Here is a 19,392-nt window from a genome sequence, read left to right as displayed (position 1 = left end):
GTTAACCCAACTTACATGCTTTAGGGATTCTGTAGTGGTTAAAAAGGAGATTAGGTTGTATGACTTAGGTCCAAATCTTGGCTTCCTCAAGTACCGATGGTCTTAATCTTTCTGTGCCTCAGTCTCCTCACTTTAAAACAGGGTGTATTACAATGGCCCTGTATAAGGCTCCTCTGTCCATGGGATTCTCCAGGCAAGAATACTGGAGTGGGTTGCCATTCCCTTCTTCAGGAGATCTTCCCAACCCAGGGATAGAACCGGTGTCTCTTATGTCTCCTGCATTGGCAGGTGGGTTCTTTACCACTAGTGCCACCTGGGAAGCCCTTATAAGGCCATTATGAATGTTAAATGAGCTGATGAGTATAATAGCACATGGCATAAAGTATGTATTTATTTAATATTTAATCAAAAGCTTAATCAGTATTTATCAAAAACTCACCTGAAAGACCTAATTAAATATTCAAGGAAAATTAACAACAGGGTGTTTGTTTGATCCTCTCTTCCAAATATTCTAGAATATTCCTCTCTGACTCAAGCTAGATGCAGCAGGGAATTAGGTACCTAGGCCTCACTATTTTAGCCCTTCAAAGAATTGCTTTTGCTTTTCCTGCACAGTAATTTGATGTCATTTGTTTATACTGCAGTCATTATACAGATGACTCAGTGCTTGAGGCTCCGGACATCCGAGTGGGCTTTTCTGTGAGGGACCATGGTACCCATTCCAGGTTCATTATGCTTGTCCTGGGAAAAGTTGACCTTGCTAAGGGTCCCCCCAAAAGCTGACTGCTGGAAAACCTAGAGCCACATTTGTAGGGTATCTACAGCAGAGAAACGGGCCACTGATAGAATGGGTTTGGAAGCTTATTTCCTGGCTTGACTTCTTTCTCTTCCCTTTCTCCTGGTATATGCTGTTTTGCTGTAATTTGTACACCCTTGTAAGCTGCCGATCTTTTTCTGGATTTAAGGGTGGTAATGGAAAGCTGTTGTGTGAAAGAAACCGTGGTTAGTTTATGTTGTCTGTTATGTTATATGTCTGTTAGGAGACAGAACAGGGCCCAATAAGTAGAAGTTAGAGGAAGCTGAATCAGATGAGTCTGTGCAGGGTTCGCTGTAGCACCATGGACAGTGGCCACAAAGCAGTCTGCCCCCGGAGCAGGGAGTGCCTCACCCTACACAGTGCTCAAGGAAAGGAACTGACAGCAAGCTATGGAGGTGTCAGAGTCTTGGACGTGCTTCTTGGGCTGTAGCTTTCAAGTTTATTGTAAGGTATCCGCGAATCCACCTGTACTTAATTTGTCCTCAACTATCAACTCTTATTATGTGGAGTTTGATGTTACAAAAAGGATCTCATACATAAAAAAAGGTTAAAACCAAATTCCCTATCATTCACAGAATTTAAAAATTCAGCCTTCCAGGTACATAGTGAGGTGGACCCACATTGACTCGCATTTTTAGAGCCGAGACATACCTATGTGCTGATCTCCAGACAGGACAGTTCTAGTCTTCTCATCAGTCAGCCCACCGCCACATGCCTGGATGATCCCTGCTGCCTCCCTGATTGCTGTTGTACATGGCTTCCATCTGAAGACATAAGCTTCAGTATTGTGATTGTCTTCGGCTTCTTTAAATGAGTACTCAGGTTAGTACTTATGACTGTGGTATGCAAGCATATAGTACTACTCCCTGGAAAATCAGATTAGCTGATCCTTGGCTCTCCTAAGTCACTAGCTTAACTTTTACCCAGAGAGCAGTGAACATTAGCTAATGAATATAGGGATTTCCATTTAAATGATAATGTCAGCTCATCCAGGAAAGGCCTGATAGATGTGTGATGGTTTCAGCAAAATTTTTACCATTATTAAAGAATTATTTGAACTTAACCTCTCAGGGTCCAAGTTGAAGTGTTATACTTGTTTCATGCTTTCATATTCCTATCTTCAGCCTTGATATTGTTCTCAGTTAGAACGTGTATTTAGAATTCAACATTCATTGAGTGAATGAATGAATGAATCTTAACAATGTATAAGTAATATGAATACACTTTTATTTTCAAATACTAATCATTATGTAACCCAATATTAGAATCACTTACCTTGCTTCAACAAGAATCTCTTCAAAAAACATAAAATATGCAGTGTTTTACTTATACATGTAATACATCATTTAGAACACCAAAATATACTTCAGAGATCCTCAAAAAGTCAATTACGAACCTGAAAATCCTCCAAAAATTGCAGTTTATATGCCCCATCAAAGGCCTCACCATCGAATGAAGAATTCAGTGCATTCTGATAAAGAAAATGTCTTGGTCTTGGGACCACTGATATTTTCCTTTTGATAAGCACAGAATATTTTTACATGGATAGACAGAACTCAACAAGGATATGTTTGGGGATCAAATAGCCTGACCTCACTCTCTGCCAACGCTTGATCATATTTTCACTACTGCTCATAAAAATATTAATTGATTTCCTGAGGAATTCATGTAATGCATTATTCTTTCTCTGGCCTTATTGCTATTCATCAGAACTATCTCACTAACTTTGATGGCGCCGATGTAAAATGTTGACATGTTTAATGCTAGAAAATAGCAACAAAATATGGAATACATTATACTCACTGACCTGGGAATACAAAAAGCTATGACAATCAAACCTTGCGAGATTTCTATCAGCAAAACATCTTTATCTTGTTTGATGATGTTTGGGTATGTTATACATCTGAGAGATAATTTCTTAAAATAATACGAGGAATTTAATGAAGAGTTTTCTGTTTTGAATTAGAAATACAGGGACAAGATTTAACAATGGGAAAAAAAAACTCTTATGCATTTAAATGAAAACCAGAGATCTTTAAAAAAAAAAAAAAAAGGTCATTAAGCCAACCATTAGTTAAGGAAATTAAATAGAATTTCTTAAGGCATCTGAGAGACTCTCCCTCCTTTGATGAGTAGTATGTGTGGCTTTGAGGTGGATTGATTGAGGAGCTAACGAACATTCGTCTTGGGCTCCTCACTTGCACAGATCCCTTCCATGCCCTCTGACCCACGTTTACATTCTTGCACTGTCTTCCTTGAAGAGAGTCTCAAAAATTGTAGAACCTAAAGTTACAAAGGCTTCATCAAAAGTGAATCTAGACTTCAATGAGGACAGAAAAGACTTGCTGTGTGCCAAGAAATCCTTGTTGAAGCTACTTATAACAATAGCATTCATATATTGTTGAAGATTTTAGTTAAGTTAGAGTCCAAGCCTCCTCTTTTAGCCCTTGTATAGGAAAGGAGTCTATGTATACAAATGGGGCTAACTATTCCTTCATTCAGAGATCTAATTATTGATTTTAAAAGTAACTAGATGGAGAGCCCTTTTTTTCAATATGTGGGACTCAGAAATAGAAAGTCAAGAGATGGCCAATATTTAATAAAGAAAATGGTTACTTTTTCTATTCTTTAATACTTCAGTTTTATAAAAATACAAAATTTAATTAAATTACCTGAAGTATTTTGAAAACTATATAGAAGATCTCCCTTTTTCCAAAGAAGAATAGAGATTAAAATCTAGACTCGACATATGTGTGGTTTGTATCATAATGCTTTCCAGGAGACACCAAAAAGCACAGGTATTTTTCATTCTGCCTAAACGTGGGTTTGTTGGGGTTAAGCTCCAGGCTATAATCTCACCTTGCTAGCCTCAACTCTATGTCCTCTTCAACATGGAGAGCATGGAATCAAATCTTTTGACACATTATTTTTGATATATGGGATGTTCTTTATCAGAGAGTATTTTTAAAAGAAAGCTAACATTATGAAATGTCAGAAATATGCGTTCTGTGTTTATTTGACAGGTGTCCAAAAATCTAATTTAAGCTCTAAGATTGGCTCATTTGCAGAGTGGAAATTAGTCTTGCTAGACTTTCTGCTTGTGAGCCAGCTTGAAGTGCAAAGACAGAAAGCTCTAGAGAGTATTTATTTTAATTAAAGAAACTGTTCATAAACATACAAATAAGTTCTGCATACCATTCCTCTGGAAAACATTTATCAATTGGCAAATGTTCCCAGATAGTATTCTGCAGTCTGAAATAGAAATACATATTTGCTAATCCAGCATAGATCAATGACCTTTCCACGTGCCTTTAGCTATTTTTTGTTTAAAATAAGGGAAGTGTGAAATAATCATACTCTTTCAAAACAGTGAGCTCTGTCTCTTTGAATAATGCGTTGCGTGTGTATGTGTGTGTGTGTGTGTGTGTGTGTGCCGTCATGTCCAACTCTTTGTGACTCCATGGACTGTAGCCCACCAGGCTCCTCTGTCCATGGGATTCTCCAGGCAAGAATCCTGGAGTGGGTTGCCATTTTCTCCTCCAGGGGATCTTCTTGACTCAGAAATCAAACCCGGGTCTCTTGCATCTCTTGCATCGGCAGGTGGATTCTGTACCAGTGTGCCACCTGGGAAGCCTAGGAAATCAATTTTGTGGCAAATTGAATAGAAAAGCCCTCTTTAGCTCTACCAGCTACAGGAGAGCTCAGAACATTCCAGAAAACAGGCTTCTATGAGGATAACATAGTTTCTGTGTATTCATTTTGATCCTGCCCTCACTTCAGTCTAGGGCAAGGCTGGATATGGTAACCACAGGGCACAAGTGACTGTTTAAATTAAAATTAAATAAAATTTAAAATTAGGTTTCTCAGTCACCTCAGCTACATTGTAAGTATTCAATGACCACATACAGCCTCCAGCTACTGGACTAGACCTAGGCCATGCAGACAGAGCGTGTTTTCATCAATATCACAGAAAATTCAGTGGGGCAGAGAAAATAGCTGTAAGATATCACCCTAGAAGAAGCATTTACAAGCTCAAAGATGCCTGTGTCTCAAACAAATTGAAGTTTGACCCCTTCAATTCTAGTTAAGAAGAAAAATCTTTCTAGAAATTAAAGCAGTTTCCTAAGTTAAAAAAAAAAAAATGTACAGCAGTGTTTTCCAAAGTGATGCTCATTTGGTGCAGGTTCAAGGGATGTTATGTGCTAGGAGGATGGTTGGAATCTGGGACAGAGCGCCTGGGCCAAGATCTGTGATCAGAGAACTTGGATGCAGGCAGTTGTTGCTTTTGTTCAGTCGCTCAGTCGTGTCCAACTCTGCACCCCCATGGACTGCAGCACGCCAGGTTTGCCTGTCCTTCACTATCTCCTGGAGTGTATTCAAGTTCACATCCATTGAGTCAGTGATGCTGTCTAACCATCTCATCCTCTGCTGCCCTCTTCTCCTTTGGCCTTCAATCTTTCCCAGCATCAGGGTCTTTTCCAATGAGTCTGCTCTTCACATCAAGCGGCCAAAGTCTTGGAGATTCACCTTCAGCATCAGTCCTTCCAATGAATGCAGTAAACTCTGTTAAACAGGGCTTTTTTCTGTTGGACTTAAAGCTTTCATAATGCAAACATGCCTATGCCTGAACAAGGGGAACACCATAGCAGCCTTCCCTAAATTCTTTCAAGCAAGAACTGCCTTTTGGGTGGTCCATCTTATAAGACAGGTGTTTCATAGAGCAGCTTGACTCAGGGAATTAAATCACTTGATTTACCTGAATAGCAAGCTTACCACTTTACACTTGGGAAGGAGCTAATGAAACCCAAGGGTCAGAACATTAAGTCTACAAAATTTTCCTCTTTGTAGAGGACTAAAAATGCATGATTTTTTTTAATGATTTACCGTATTTGTATTAGAGGTATTTTTGAGACTACATATTTTATAGTGAAACCTCTTTATTCTCAAACTGCTATTGAAATATAATTTTATGGATTTAACGTACATAAAGAAGATAGGGTGAAATTTTATGACTGTGTGTGATTAGTAGCGTATTTTCAAATGGTTTCTATTAAATGAACAAGAGAGATTTTTGAACTTCATAGAATAAAGGATATTATGGTAAAAAATATATATATATATATTTATATAGTGGGTATCAGTGTATGTCAATCTCATAAAATGTTACTGCATAGGACAATGTAATCATGACAAAAGAATCACAGGGTTTTTTAAATTTTATTTTATTGAAGTATAGTTGATTTGCAATGTTGTCTTAGTTTCTGGTATGCAGCAAAGTGACTCCGTTACATACGTGTATTTCTTTTACATACTCTTTCCCGTTATGGTTTCTGTTGTTGTTGTCGTCACCCGGCTTTCTACACGGTCAGGAATTGCTACACAAGTGGTCATACCAGGGTGAGCCGGGCCACACCCCACTGTAAGTGCCCCGGTGGGACCACCCTTACAAGGGGACCCGCTGGAGCTCCCTGCCTGGCGTCCCAAAGGGCGGTCCTCTCTTCCCTGTCCGTCCAGAGCCCACTGGGGTCCCTGGGGGATGGAGAGTTCTGCTCCATCTCACTCCACTCATTATTTTTCACATCCTCTCCCCACCATTTCTCAGGCCTTCTATCATCGGGGAGTAGAAGCCTCTCAGAGGCACATTCTGTCCTGCTCTTTCAGACTTGCCTCTGGCTCTCCTTTCTCATTAGGGTCTCTGCTGAGCATTCCCGAAACAGCTAGTTCCTCCAGTATATTCATCCAGACCAGCCCTCACTGTGCGCTGGTTTTTCTCAATTTCCCTCCATGCTACCTTTAGAAAATGGCCTCACAGATCTGGCACTGTTCATCTAGCCCATGGTTACCCTCTGTGGTTCGCATCTCATCTTTCATGCTGTTATATACACTGCAGATTATGGAATGCGATTATCAAAGCAGTTTTCTTTGTTCTCTTGTCTTTCCTTTTTTAATACTATTTTTGACTGTGGTAAAATATATACAATATAAAATTCACCTTTGATAACCATTTTAAAATGCATCAAGTATTCATAATGTTGAATAACCATCTCCACTATCTATTTCCAAAGTTTTGTATCACCCCAAACAGAAGCTCTGTTCCTATTAGGCCATAATTAATTCCCCATCTCTCCCAGCCCCTAGTCACCTCTAATCTTCTTGCTGTCTCTATGAACCTGACTATCCTAGATATTTCGTGTAAGTGGAATCGTAGAAATTTTTTTGTCCTTTGGTATCTGGCTTAGCATAATGTTTGTCACTTAACATAATGTTTTCAAGCCTCATGCAGCGTGTGTCAGAATTTCACTCCTTCTCATAGCTGAATAATATCTCATTGTGTACGTATACCATGTTTTGTTCCTCCCATTCCATTTTAGAATTTATTCAGCCACAGTAGTCCTTCCTCTCCCTGGAGCAAAAGTCAGGCAGGTTCTCTGACTCTTGGTCATTTATAAGTGAAAGAAAATCTTAGAGACAATTTATGTTGTGTATTCATACTCTCAATTCATTAAAAGTGGTTTTTGTCAAAAAATATATACTTGATGTAACATTGAATCTTCTGCCCTGGCTCCCAAAGCCCAGCCCTTTGCTCCATGCCTGTGTACACTTGGCGTAGACATCCAAATGGGCTGACGTGATTCACCTGTTCGCTCTGAGTGTTCATCAGCTTCTACCTGTTCCATTGACTTTTTATTCATCTCAGATTAAGGCTAACAGGAAGCGATAATAGCTGATTATTCACTTTATTCCTCTGAAAAGTGTCTGCGTCATCAATCTGCAGATCCAGGGTTTTTAATTCCAGTGCTTAAAATTGTTTGCCTTGAATAATTGCCTACGTTAATGCCTATAGTGTTTCAGCCTCATTATAGAATCATCCGTGCAGACCGAAGTCCCCCATCCTAACTTGAGTAGCAAAACCCTATCCCTGTTCCTGTAGGTACAACAGAAATGTGTTTCTGCCAGAAATATAGCTCATGAACATAATTGCAAAGATTTATCAAGAGAAGTGTGGAGGATATTCCTTGTAGTACTGTTTTGTAGTAGACAAGAACTTGGAAACAATCAAATTGTCAATAATATCATAGCAGTTAAGTACATTTTTGATATATGGGTACAATAAAGTACAACATTTTGTTTACAAAGGGCTTCCTTGGTGACTCAGTGGTAAAGAATCTGCCTATACTGCAGGAGACCCAAGTTCAATCTCTGGGTTGGGAATGGCAACCCACTCCAGTATTCTTGCTGAGAGAATTCCATGGACAGAGGAGCCTGGCAGGCCACAGTCCATGAGGTCATAAAGAGTCAGACGTGACTGAGCAACTAAACCAGCACCTGTTTAAAAAAATAAGGTCATTCTGCATGCTGATATGAAACAATGATTAATACTCAGAATTAAGAGAAAAGGGCAGGGGGAGAAGGGGACAACAGAGGATGAGATGGTTGGATGACATCACCGACTCAATGGACATGGGTTTGGGTAGACTTCGGGAGTTGGTGATGGACAGGGAGGCCTGGCATGCTGCAGCCCATTGGGTTGCAAAGAGTCGGACATGACTGAGCAACTGAACTGAACTGAACTGAGGAGCAAAGAGCAAGAAAAAGAAGATGAATACTCGTAAGCATATAAAATATTTCCTGAAAAGAGTTCAACAGACCATTGAAATAGTTGCCTTTGGATAGAAAAAGTGGGGATATAGAGAAGGAAGCTTTTATTAGTACTTTTCAGTTTATAACTTTCTGTAATGTTTGAGGTTTCTAAACATGTAGATATATTGCTTTTACTTTTTATAACATAAGGGATTTTCTTAGTTTATGAACTACTTTTTTATTAATCAAGCTTTTATTTTTAAAAAAGCTAGTCATGTTATTTGTTAAAAATAAAAGCAAAGCAAAGTGAACTGTAATTAAATTGGTTAGAATTTTACACCATTTCAGACATAGTGTTTCTCTGGGGTTAGACTGAGAAAGAAGGAAATAGGTCTGCCACTGCCAGAGGCCAAGGGCCTGAAAGCCAAATGGTAAGGTCCAGCTACTGTTCACTCTAAGGGGCTGGCAAGGCAGGTGATCCATTCTTTCAGACATTTACTTGGCACGGAGCACACTGTCCTGTCATACTGATTTAATTGAATGACCTGTTTAAGAAAAATGCAAGTAAAGTCTGCTAGGAAATTTAATTTGGAGTCTCAAAATTAGTTCTATGAAACATGTCACCAGAAGCTTTGAACAGCCAAATGCAAATAAGTGAATTTCAATTTTTGTGTAGTTTTAAATAGTTTGAGCCGTTTGCAGTATAGGAAAATAGATTCTGATGGCCTTTTGCACATACCTGTGTTCTAGGAATTCTATTCTTGCTGTGTGTTTTATTGCTGACTTTTGTTTATCTTCTCTTTTTTCTTTACACCTATTTTCAGTACAATTTAGACAGAGTTCAAGGTGGCCCAAGCAAAACAATGACTCGGCACTGGTGTATCACGCATTTTTCCCTGCTTGTCAAACATTCCGTTGTAAAGGCTGTCTATAAATTATTAGATCGGCTCCCCACAAACTCCTGGAAGGGAACAGGGCTTTTCCTGGTTAAAGACAAGTCAGCCCTGTTGTCAGTAGTCCGCAAGGGTCTGTAACAGACCCAGAAACCCAAGTGCTGCTTGGATTCCAAGAAAGGCAGTCAGCCTTCCTCTTCAACTGGTTTGCATTTCAGTGGGCCGCAGGATACTGGCAGGGGAGGGCCTCAGTATTTCACCTTTTTAGCACTGAATGAATGAGGATAACAGTAGATCCCTGAAGGCTCCCCCACAGCAAACCTGACCTGGCCCAGCCTGACTTTGAGTCCCACCTTCCCTGGGAATTGGCGGCCCCTAGGATGGATATACCTGCAGAACCACCTGAGCCTGTGACACAGGCCTTTGTCCACGGGTCCACAAGTTTCTAGCGTATGAGACTTCCCTGGTGGTCCCACGGCTAAGACTAAGCTTTCATGGCAGGAGCCACGGGTTCCATCCCTGGTCAGGGAACTAAGACCCCACGTGCCGAGTGGTCAAAAAATTAAAAAATTTATACTGTGAACAAAGTATATGATTTTTTTTGGCATTAATTTTATTTAAGGCTTTTTCAAGGAGAAGAAAAGAAATCGTTTAAGACTACAAGCCTATGGGTAAGGCCCAGGCTAGATGTGGAAGCGTCACCCTATCTATCCATTCTTGAACCAGGGGTAGGAGAAGAATAGAAATAAGAAGGAAGGCTTTCCGAGGGCGAGCACGCTCTCTGACGCGCTCTAGGAAATAATTTGTCAAGTGGACCTATTACCACACTTCCAAAAAGAAAGCAGTTTTCTTCCTCCTTTCTTTAGAAGCAGGCCCAGAAAGCCTGTTTCCACCCCCAGCCCATGCTTCTAGAAAGAAATCATATTGTTTCTTCATAAAGCCTTGTTGGTTATTGTCCAGCGTGCAGTGACTGTCTGGGAATTTAATGTCCAGTGATTTTTTTTTTTCCCCAGCTCCTCTCAAGGTATTAGTGCTAAACTGACAGGTCCATAATACAGAGGAAGACTGAATTAGCTATTCCTGAGGTTACCTCCACACACAGAGCCTAGTCCTTGTCGCCTATTTCTAAGCAATCCTTAAGTGAATTACTGGATACGAACGTTTCATATCACCTCTTTTCTCTCTGCGAACTCGAAGCATTGTTCTTTACGTATGCAAGCCTGCCTAGTGGCACCACCTGATGATTTGGAGGAAATAATAAAAGGAGATACCAAGTGCCATTGACTTCTAAGTTAGTTTGTAGCACAAATAAGATGGGATTTTACCTGCCGGATTTTTAAAAGATGTGAAGCAACTGGAATGGATGCCTTCTAGAAAAGAAATCCCAAGAAAAGAGTCATTTATCAACCTTCTTTAGACCATTCCCATAAATGTTTTACATGTAAACAGAGCATAGAAAGCAAAGCTGTATTCAGAAGATGGCTGCTACTTGGAAAGAAAGAAATCCAATCTGACCCAGCTTCTGAAAGTCTCCTTTATGCGAGGACATGGCTGGGCTTTTGTATGAGCTGTATTGTATTATTGTAAAGTGCAGGAGACGCTTAATCAATAAGAAAAGTTGGGGTAGAATGTTCGGATTAAAGAGATAAGATCTTTGTTAGACTAAATCAATTGAGCCAGAACCTCCCATAGTGAGCTGAATGAAAACACCTTCATGTTACAAATGTACCGGAGATTTTTAAAAGGTCTCAAAATCGGTGTTTGGAGACTACGTGGCTATGTGTATTTTCAGTTTGCTGTTCTGGAGAAACCGAAGATTGTTTTTGTAAGAGTTTGGAAAAGCACTAAACTTCAGTAATATGCATGGTTTTGATAAACATTTACTGGGGTATGCTTTTAATATTCTGAGCTCCATTTTAAAAGTCATTGGTAATAGAATCAATGGACAGGGATACAAATTATCCCAGGAAGTTAAGAAACTAAGCAGCCTGAAGCCTACTCTAAAGGCTGTTCACCTTCACTCTGTAACCAGGACTGTTTGCTTCTGGAGCTGGACCCTGGGCACCCAGCCACCCACCCACCGAGCTGGGTGACCTTCTGTCTGGTGACTGTTAGAATCCGTGTGGTGTCCACAGGCTGTTGACAGCCTTGACTTCCCCCTCGATTGTCATCATCCCCTTTTCCTGCTAATTTGACTTTTTTTTTCCCCAAATATTCTCCTTTTGGGGAGGGACTCCATTCCTGGTCAGAAGGGACTCCCGAGTCGTCGAAGCCCATCCTGCTACTGCTGTGACCCTTACTGAGGCAGGGTCTGGGAAGAAAACCACATCCCTCCTGTGCACTCGACTGCACAGCTCAGTTAACCAGCTCAAAAGCCACTCTGTTGTTTGACTGAGTGTTCTGTGAAAGGATACGTTTCCTTTTTGTTTAAGCCGATTGGATTGGACTTTCAGATTCTCCAGCCAAAATCTGTTAACTGGTGCATGGAAACTGGTACATTTCTCTAAAATGACTAAAGGAATTCATCCACGGAAAGACTTTGGGCAGATGACCCCAAAAGAGGCTCTTGATAAGGACTTTCCAGTAGCAAACCAAATTGCCTTCAGGTTACATCCCATGGTATTTTGTGGGGCCACAGTAGCTGGAAGCAGCAAGAAGAAATGTGTCCTCATTCCCCGCTGACTAAATGGATTGTAACGCGCTCCAGCGCTCCGTTACGTTGTTCAGACATGACTGCGGTGGTGTGCGACCAAGACCCCGAGGGAGGGGGCCTTAAGGCAATGGGAGTTCATTCCTCTGTCTCGCAGAAACCTTGGGCTGGGATGACGGCTCTGCTCAAGGAAGTCTTCAGTTGGCCTCCTTCCCATGGTACAGGCGGCCCAGCATGGTGGCCACATTTCAACCGGGGCTAAGGGGGATGGGGAAGGGGAGGGCATTTTATTCCTAAAGCCAGATCCAGAAGAGGCACACAGCGCATGCAGACCCACATCCCAAGGAGAGGAGTTAGCTGCATGGCCATGTGGCCAGCCCCAGAGGCACGTGGCCGGCCCCATGTGGCCAGCTGAAGTTATTATCAATACTAAGAAGGAAAACAGCAGGTAGGTAGCAGAGGATAACGTTTGGTCTCTGCCACATCCACCAAACATCCTGTCTCTCCCGTAATCCTTACCCAAATACCGTCCACTTCTTTCCATTCACAGATCTCTGCATTATCATGCAGGAAAAGAAAAACTGAGTAGAACACTGTGTCCTCTTTATTTCTAATAGGACTGAATACTCGCTTCGTGATCTTTTCTTTCAACAGTATATCTTTCACTCTCTGAATTCCAAAGGATGAAAGTTAGACCTCTAGCTCTCAATAATACCCACTAAATTACATTCACCTCTGACTTCAAAAGGTGTGGCCACCATAACCTTCTGAATTTGTGCAGACGGATAGAGTTAGCATTCGGTAGGGCCGCAAGCCGAGAGTAGAGGAGCACCGTTCTAGAAAATTCCCTCTTTGGACCGAAGCTTTCACCTGCTGATTTTTTGTTCTAATTTGACATACAAATGTACTGCTTAACCGTGTAGAACCAAACAGACCGCAGATGAAAGCTTTTGGAGTTACAAATTGAATATGAGATTTCACGCAGCACTTGGAGTAATGACAGCTTCTGATTTACATTTCTAACAGCCGTCCTAGGAGTTTTAGCTTTTGTTCTTCTCCTGCAATCACTAGAAATCATGCTGTTTTCAGGAACTAAGCTATGCTAATAAGAAACATTCACCAGGGGGAAAAAAATCAATATATCCTTCTTTATATTTAAAATAAGTCAGCACTACTTATACGGGAAAGTTATTTATTTATTGCAAATGAGTTAGTTGATTGTCCGCTGTGCCTGTGGCCTGGCACTGGGCGCTCAGCACAGGGAGACAAGGACAGTACAGCGCTGGAGAAGCCAGTTATCTGGCGGGAAGAGAAGATACCCAGTGGGAAATAGCACATCCCCACGGCAGGGCAGGTTCATGCCAAGTAATGCGCCACAGAAATCCAGAAAAGTCAAGGGCTTCTAACCCAGCCCCAAGTCACCTTGAACATAGCACGTTTTAACACGTGTCCCATTGCTTGTCTGTGTGTGCGTGCTCAGTCGCTCAGTCGCTCAGTCATGGCTGAACCTTTGTGACCCCATGGACTGCAGCCCACCAGGCTCCTCTGTCCATGGAATTCTCCAGGCAAGAATACTGGAGTGGGTTGCCATGCCCTCCTCCAGGGGATCTTCTCAAGTCAGGGATTGAACATGCGTGTCTTGCGTCTCCAGCGTTGACAGGCAGGTTCTTGACCACTGTGCCACCTGGGAGGACCCACTACTCGTTTCCATCCCATCTATTTAGTCCTTGTTTTCTATAGGCCCCTGGTGGGGGGAGCAGGGCTCCAATCTGTTGATTTTTGTGTCCTCAGCACCCAGCAGGATATCTAACACCCGCATAGTTGTTCATTGAGTTAATGCTAGAGGAAGGCTTTGAACTGTTGAGGGCAGGGAGCTTCATCAGGGACCTGAGAGGGTGCGGAGATTTTGCCTAATGGAGACTGGGAAGTATCCTAGGCTTAAGGCTCTGACCCAGAGTGGAGGTAGAGAAGGGGCAGGGGGAGCTGCCAGAATACCCGGGCAGGGAGTACTGAGCTGGTGACCCAGGAGGTACCAGGGGTCGCGGTTTTCACAGAGAAGTTGCAGAAACAAAGCAAGGAAAATGTTTGATTGGCCACAACTGCAGCGGTTGCCTGGGGAAAACCAATTGGTTGTCTGTGATGGATTGTCCTCAGGCTTCCTCTTCTCTGATTCCAGTGCGTGGACTCTTCGGTTCTGGTTTGTTTACGTAGCTTAGAAAGGCGTTAGCACCCCCTCAGTCCGTCAAACACCCTCCTTGTTTAATTCCTTTCATGTCACCAAGTTCACTTTGATGAATAACCCTCCTAAACAGCTTGTGAAACGGATATTACCACTTATCTTTTTTTTTTAACTCATACGGATTTTTCAGAAATTATTTTAGGGATTCGAATTTTGCAATATTAACTTCATTTGAGGTCGGACTGAGGAAGAACTAGGTCACTCTTTTAATTTAGAGATTATTTAGAACTTGATTGAATTCACAACCACTTTCTATGTAATGTTTAATAGATAATGTGTAACAATAATTGTAATGCAGTGTGCACTCCATAATATTTACTCATCTGTCTTATGCCATAGCATAGTTTGCTCCCTTTTATCTACAAATAAATGCTTAATGTTTAATAATCTCTAGTATAAACAATTCTTCTTTGTTTCCTTGCCATCACCATGGTATGCATGTATAAGAGCATTTCATACTTAGGTCCCTCAAGTGGAAATACTGCCAGCTGGGGCTAGTGAAAGATTTTTAACAATATTTGAGAAATGGAGCAAGTGGCAAGGGGTGGACCATACCAGGCCTCCCTTTCTACTCGGATATCTAAACATCTACACACTTAGTGAACAGAAGAAAGTCAGACACGTAGCAGGAAGCTTTCCAAGGTTCTGGAGCTGGAGAAGACCCTTGACAGGAGATGTCAGGCATGTTACCATGTGAGCAAGTCCCTTCTGTAACCCCCATTTGTTTCCATTTAGTGTTTAGGACTTCCCTGGTGGTTCAAACGGTAAAGCATCTGCCTACGATGCGGGAGACCCAGGTTCGATCCCTGGATCAGGAAGATCCTCTGGAGAAGGAAATGGCAATCCACTCCAGTACTCTTGCCTGGAAAATCCCATGGACGGAGGAACCTGGTAGGCTACAGTCCATGTGGTCACAAAGAGTCGGACACAGCTGAGCAACTTCACTTTCACTTTCAGCAAGAGCGTTTTCCTAAACAAATTTATTTTGAACATACAAATGTAAGTGAAAAGTACAAACTCATTTATAATGACACTAGATTTTTAAATGTCTCAAAACTGTTGGATGTTAGTATTTGGGATCATGACCCATCTTCCACCTCATCTTTCTATTCCCTGAGCAAATTAGATGCACACACCCGCACATTCACATTCACACCACACACACACACACACACACACACACACATTCCCATCCACACCACACACAAAAACACACACCCATGTTTCACAAAGTGGATCCAGAAGTGCATTTCCTACTGTTTTACTAGTGGAAAAGTTATTTGTCCACTTACATGAACCCTGAATCTTTTGAATTCTAACTTTAATGCAGTTATTTCCCTAGATGTTTGCACACAACCCAGTGTCTCAAGGCCAAATTTCCTGTAAGTGGAAGCATTTTGCACATATATTTTTAAAATAGACCTAATCAGAGTGAAAACTTCAAATTAAAACTAGTTTTTGTCTCAGGGAAAGATGTGAAGTGAACTTTGGAAACATTTTTACCAAAATCCCTTCTTTATTAACCATGTTTGGTAGCCATTTAATTCCTTTGTTGTATTTTCTGTGTCTCTGGTCACAGTCTTCCTTGACACAGGTGTTCTTCCAGAGTCACCTACCTGGGAGCCCTATGGACTCATACACTGATTTCTCCATCACCGTCTGCTTAGAATGCAGAGGTGTGTTGATTTTCTCAGCAACCTGGTTAGGGGCTTGTGGGATACTTTCTAAGGCTAAAGGTGAATGGTGTCACCTGTGGAATTTACATTCCACTACAATAAACAATATATCAAATGGTGAAGAGTGCTGTGTTCTGTTTGAAGTAATAATATATCCTAAAGATAGCTGGAAATACGAAATTGAAGTCCGATATATTAGGCTCATTGTCAAGGTTTGAGAGTTATCATTAGAAAGGTAATAATTGAAGCTCTTCAAGAACTGGTCTGTTCTCTGGAGAAGAATGACTTGGTCTTTTCTCTGCAAAGATGTGAGAAGACTTGTAGGTCTTATTATAAATCAGGTGAGGCTGCTCCAACCCCTCCTGGTTTGGTGGGGGAAGAGAGAGGTTAAGAAAACAGAAAGGAAACTCCAAGCGTGTCATTCTCAAACCAGGGTATCCGATATGGAGGATAATACACAGAGTCATAGGATGAATAAAGGCGCAGTTCTCTGGACCATTTAGGGCAGGTCCGGGTGGGGTATGATACTTTTATATTGAACTGAACCCATGAATGTTCAAATTATGTCTCAATTTACCACCTCTCTTTGGGGCCATGACCTTGAGATTCTTCAGAGCAGACCTACTCCTCCCTTTGCTGTCAGGAATATCTCTCAGAAGAGTTTGGAGTGCTAATTTAAGTGGTGGCAAGAAACTTGCCCACACCATCAAAACCCAACTAAAAATCTTTGAATAAAATATCAAGATTGTGTGAAATGAACAGTTTTTGTTTTTTTTAAAATTCATCTTATACAAAATGATTTTTGCCACCCTTTTATTTTTATTATGTGCTTAATAAGCTTGCACTGCTCTAAGAAACAGGTTAATATTCCTGTATTATTTTGTTTGTATACCATGTAAATGGAAATGGTCCCAGGAGGAATGACATTATTATCAAATGATCTTTTCCTTCATTATCAAAATGTAAGCAATTAAATCTCTGCTTCCCAAATGTGACAAATGTATTAAAGAACATTTAACTCTTGCAGAGGTTTCCAGCTAGAGGTAAAAATCAGTTGCTGATTTATAAAAATCTGTAATTATTATAAAAATCAGTTTTTATAAATGTGTCTTGACTTAGAAAGTACAATTGATGCTTTATTTGTCTCCATATAGGACAGCCTTTCAAAGTAACCTCACTTAAACTGAACTGCCTTAGTTTTATAAGTGGAAATTGGTGGTTTTAGTTGCTCAGTTGTGTCGGACTGTTTGCGACCCCACGGACTGTAGCCTGCCAGGCTCTTCTATCCATGGGATCTCCTAGGCAAGAATATTGGAGCGGGTTGTCATTTCCTTCTCCAGGGATCTTCCTGATCCAGGGATGGAACCCGCGTCTCTTGCACTGCAGGCAGACTCTATACCACTGAGCTACCAGGGAAGCCAGCCTCCTATCCGCATGTAGAACTTCACCTACTCATTCAAGACAAAGAGCCGCCTCTCCTTAAGAGATCATCACGCCAACTCCTGAGACAGCATTTAATCACCTTTACCAACAGCAAGTGACTCAGCGTCGAACCTCGGACCTTTCTTGCGGGAGTCTAAATCTATTCGTGTGGCAGCCACTTCCATCCGCTGCTCTTAAAGACGACCTGACCTACAGACACCGACGTTCTGGTGTGGCCCGGAGTCAGCTGTGTGTTTCCGTGTGACCCCGTGTGCACTTGACCCCAAATCCACGTGGGGCCTCTGTTGAGAGAAGACCTGCTGCTGTGGACGCCAGGTCTGTCCCCACTGGGAGCTCTGGGGGCTCCCTGCTCATTTCTCATTAACTCTGGGGCACTGCTGGAAACTCCTAAGGCTCCAGGAATGCTTCCCTCCCTGGAGGGTTGGGGAAACCCCCCTTTTCCTGACTAGAATGGGGGAGCAGGAGTTCCCGGAGACCACGAGAGGTCATAAGTTATTCCCACAGCCACGCGCACACGAGCGCTCCAGAGAAGTCTGCTCCTTCACACCTCAGGACACTTTGCCAGTATGTGTAAATAAACATAAAGGGGAAGCTCGAAAACATCAATCAAAATAAAATCTCCTCTCAAAATTAAATGCTTCAGTAAGTCACAGATGAAGAGCCTTGCCCCTGTGTTGGTGTTCGGCCGCTAAGTCGTGCCTTGACTCTTTGTGACCCCATGGACTGCAGCCCGCCAGGCTCCTCTGCCCTCCACCTCCCGCAGTCAAATTCATGTGACTTTTGCTGAGTCACAAGTGAAAACCCTTGATGCTAAGGATTGCTATAATACTTAACATGTATCTTATGTGTATGAAGTCTTCCATCCCACAAATGTGTGTTAAGCCTTCAGCATGTGCAAAGTACTCTGAGGGATAAAAAGATTTCTAAAACACTGTCTCCGATTAGGAGAACTTGTTCGAGTTAATTCTAAATCTTTGAGGACTGAATAAGAGAAAAGATACATTAAGAAGCAGTCTTGTGATAAAGGGGCAGTCTTCCTGGTGGCCTTCCCAAGACCTGAGCCGACCTAACAGCTGAGAAACGGCCTTCTGTGGGAAAGCCTTCCAACCTCAGACAAGGGCTCATCAGCCAGTTGGTTCAGTGGAGCAAATGGAAAATGGAATCCAGCTCCCTAGAGGCAAGTTTCCTAAAAAAAAAAAAAAAAAAAAAAGATTGGAGAACTTGGCCTAACTTGAGATGTTAGAGTCTAAATGAAAGAGGAAACTCTTATCATGGATGAGAAAGTGAGGTCCAGCTGTTCAACACTCAGAAGCCAGTTAGGAGGCCAGGTTGGTGGAAGGGAAAATTTGCTTTATTCTGCGTGCTGGCAGCTGGTAGGGAGGGCAGCTGCCTGTCCAAAGAACGACTCCCCCATCCCACCGCTGACAATCAGGGGGAAAGAGCTTTTATGGGCTGGAAGGGGCTCCATGCAGACACAGCACAATCAGCTCTAACAATCATCTTGAAATTGGTCATCAGCGGTCTGACCAGCACCATCTTGGTTGTTTTAGGTACAGTTAATTTCATTCCAGGGTCAGTTTGTTCCCATTTGTTTGAGGCCAGGTCTCAGAACTGTAGTAGCCAGACTTTATTTTCTTGGGCTCCAAAATCCCTGCAGATGGTGACTGCAGCCATGAAATTAAAGACTCTTGCTCCTTGGAAGAAAAGCTATGACAAATCTAGATAGTGTATTAAAAAGCAGATCCATCACCTTGCCAACAAAGGTCCATAGAGTCAAAGCTATGGCTTTTCCAGTAACTGTGTATGGATGTTGTGACCCCACGGACTACAGCACCCCAGGCTTCCCTGTCCATCACCAACTCCCAGAGTCAGACACGACTGAGCGACTGAACTGAACTGATGTATGAATGTGAGAGTTGGACCATAAAGAAGGCTGAGTACTGAAGAACTGATGCTTTCGAACTATTGTGCTGGTGAAGATTCTTGAGTCCCTAGGATTGCAAGATCAAACCAGTCAATCCTAAAGGAAATCAACCCTGAATATTCTTTGGAAGCACTGATGCTGAAGCTGAAGCTCCAGTACTTTGGCCACC

The 19,392-nt window shown here is 41.9% G+C and overlaps 1 protein-coding gene and 2 long non-coding RNA genes across 6 annotated transcripts in view; 2 read left to right on the top strand and 1 right to left on the bottom strand.

The window, feature by feature from the left end:
- The window catches only part of PRKN (parkin RBR E3 ubiquitin protein ligase), a 1,216,903-nt gene that overhangs the window by 1,018,986 nt on the left and 178,525 nt on the right, over positions 1-19,392 (top strand). The gene's annotated exons all lie outside the window — the stretch shown is intronic.
- Positions 8,116-14,564, top strand: LOC145519747 (uncharacterized). Its single transcript, XR_014063862.1, has 2 exons — positions 8,116-8,426; positions 10,305-14,564. It is a non-coding gene; the product is annotated as an uncharacterized LOC145519747 (long non-coding RNA).
- On the bottom strand, positions 14,456-18,509 carry LOC145519756 (uncharacterized). The gene is made up of 2 exons (XR_014063871.1): positions 15,360-18,509; positions 14,456-14,775 (listed from the first exon to the last, which is right to left on the bottom strand). It is a non-coding gene; the product is annotated as an uncharacterized LOC145519756 (long non-coding RNA).

Source organism: Giraffa tippelskirchi, chromosome 9, assembly GCF_054371585.1.
Source record: "Giraffa tippelskirchi isolate mGirTip1 chromosome 9, T2T-mGirTip1v1.2.pri, whole genome shotgun sequence".
NCBI classification, from domain to species: Eukaryota; Metazoa; Chordata; class Mammalia; order Artiodactyla; family Giraffidae; genus Giraffa; species Giraffa tippelskirchi.
Note: the sequence above shows the minus strand (reverse complement) of the source record. Positions and strands in the feature narration are given on the sequence as shown.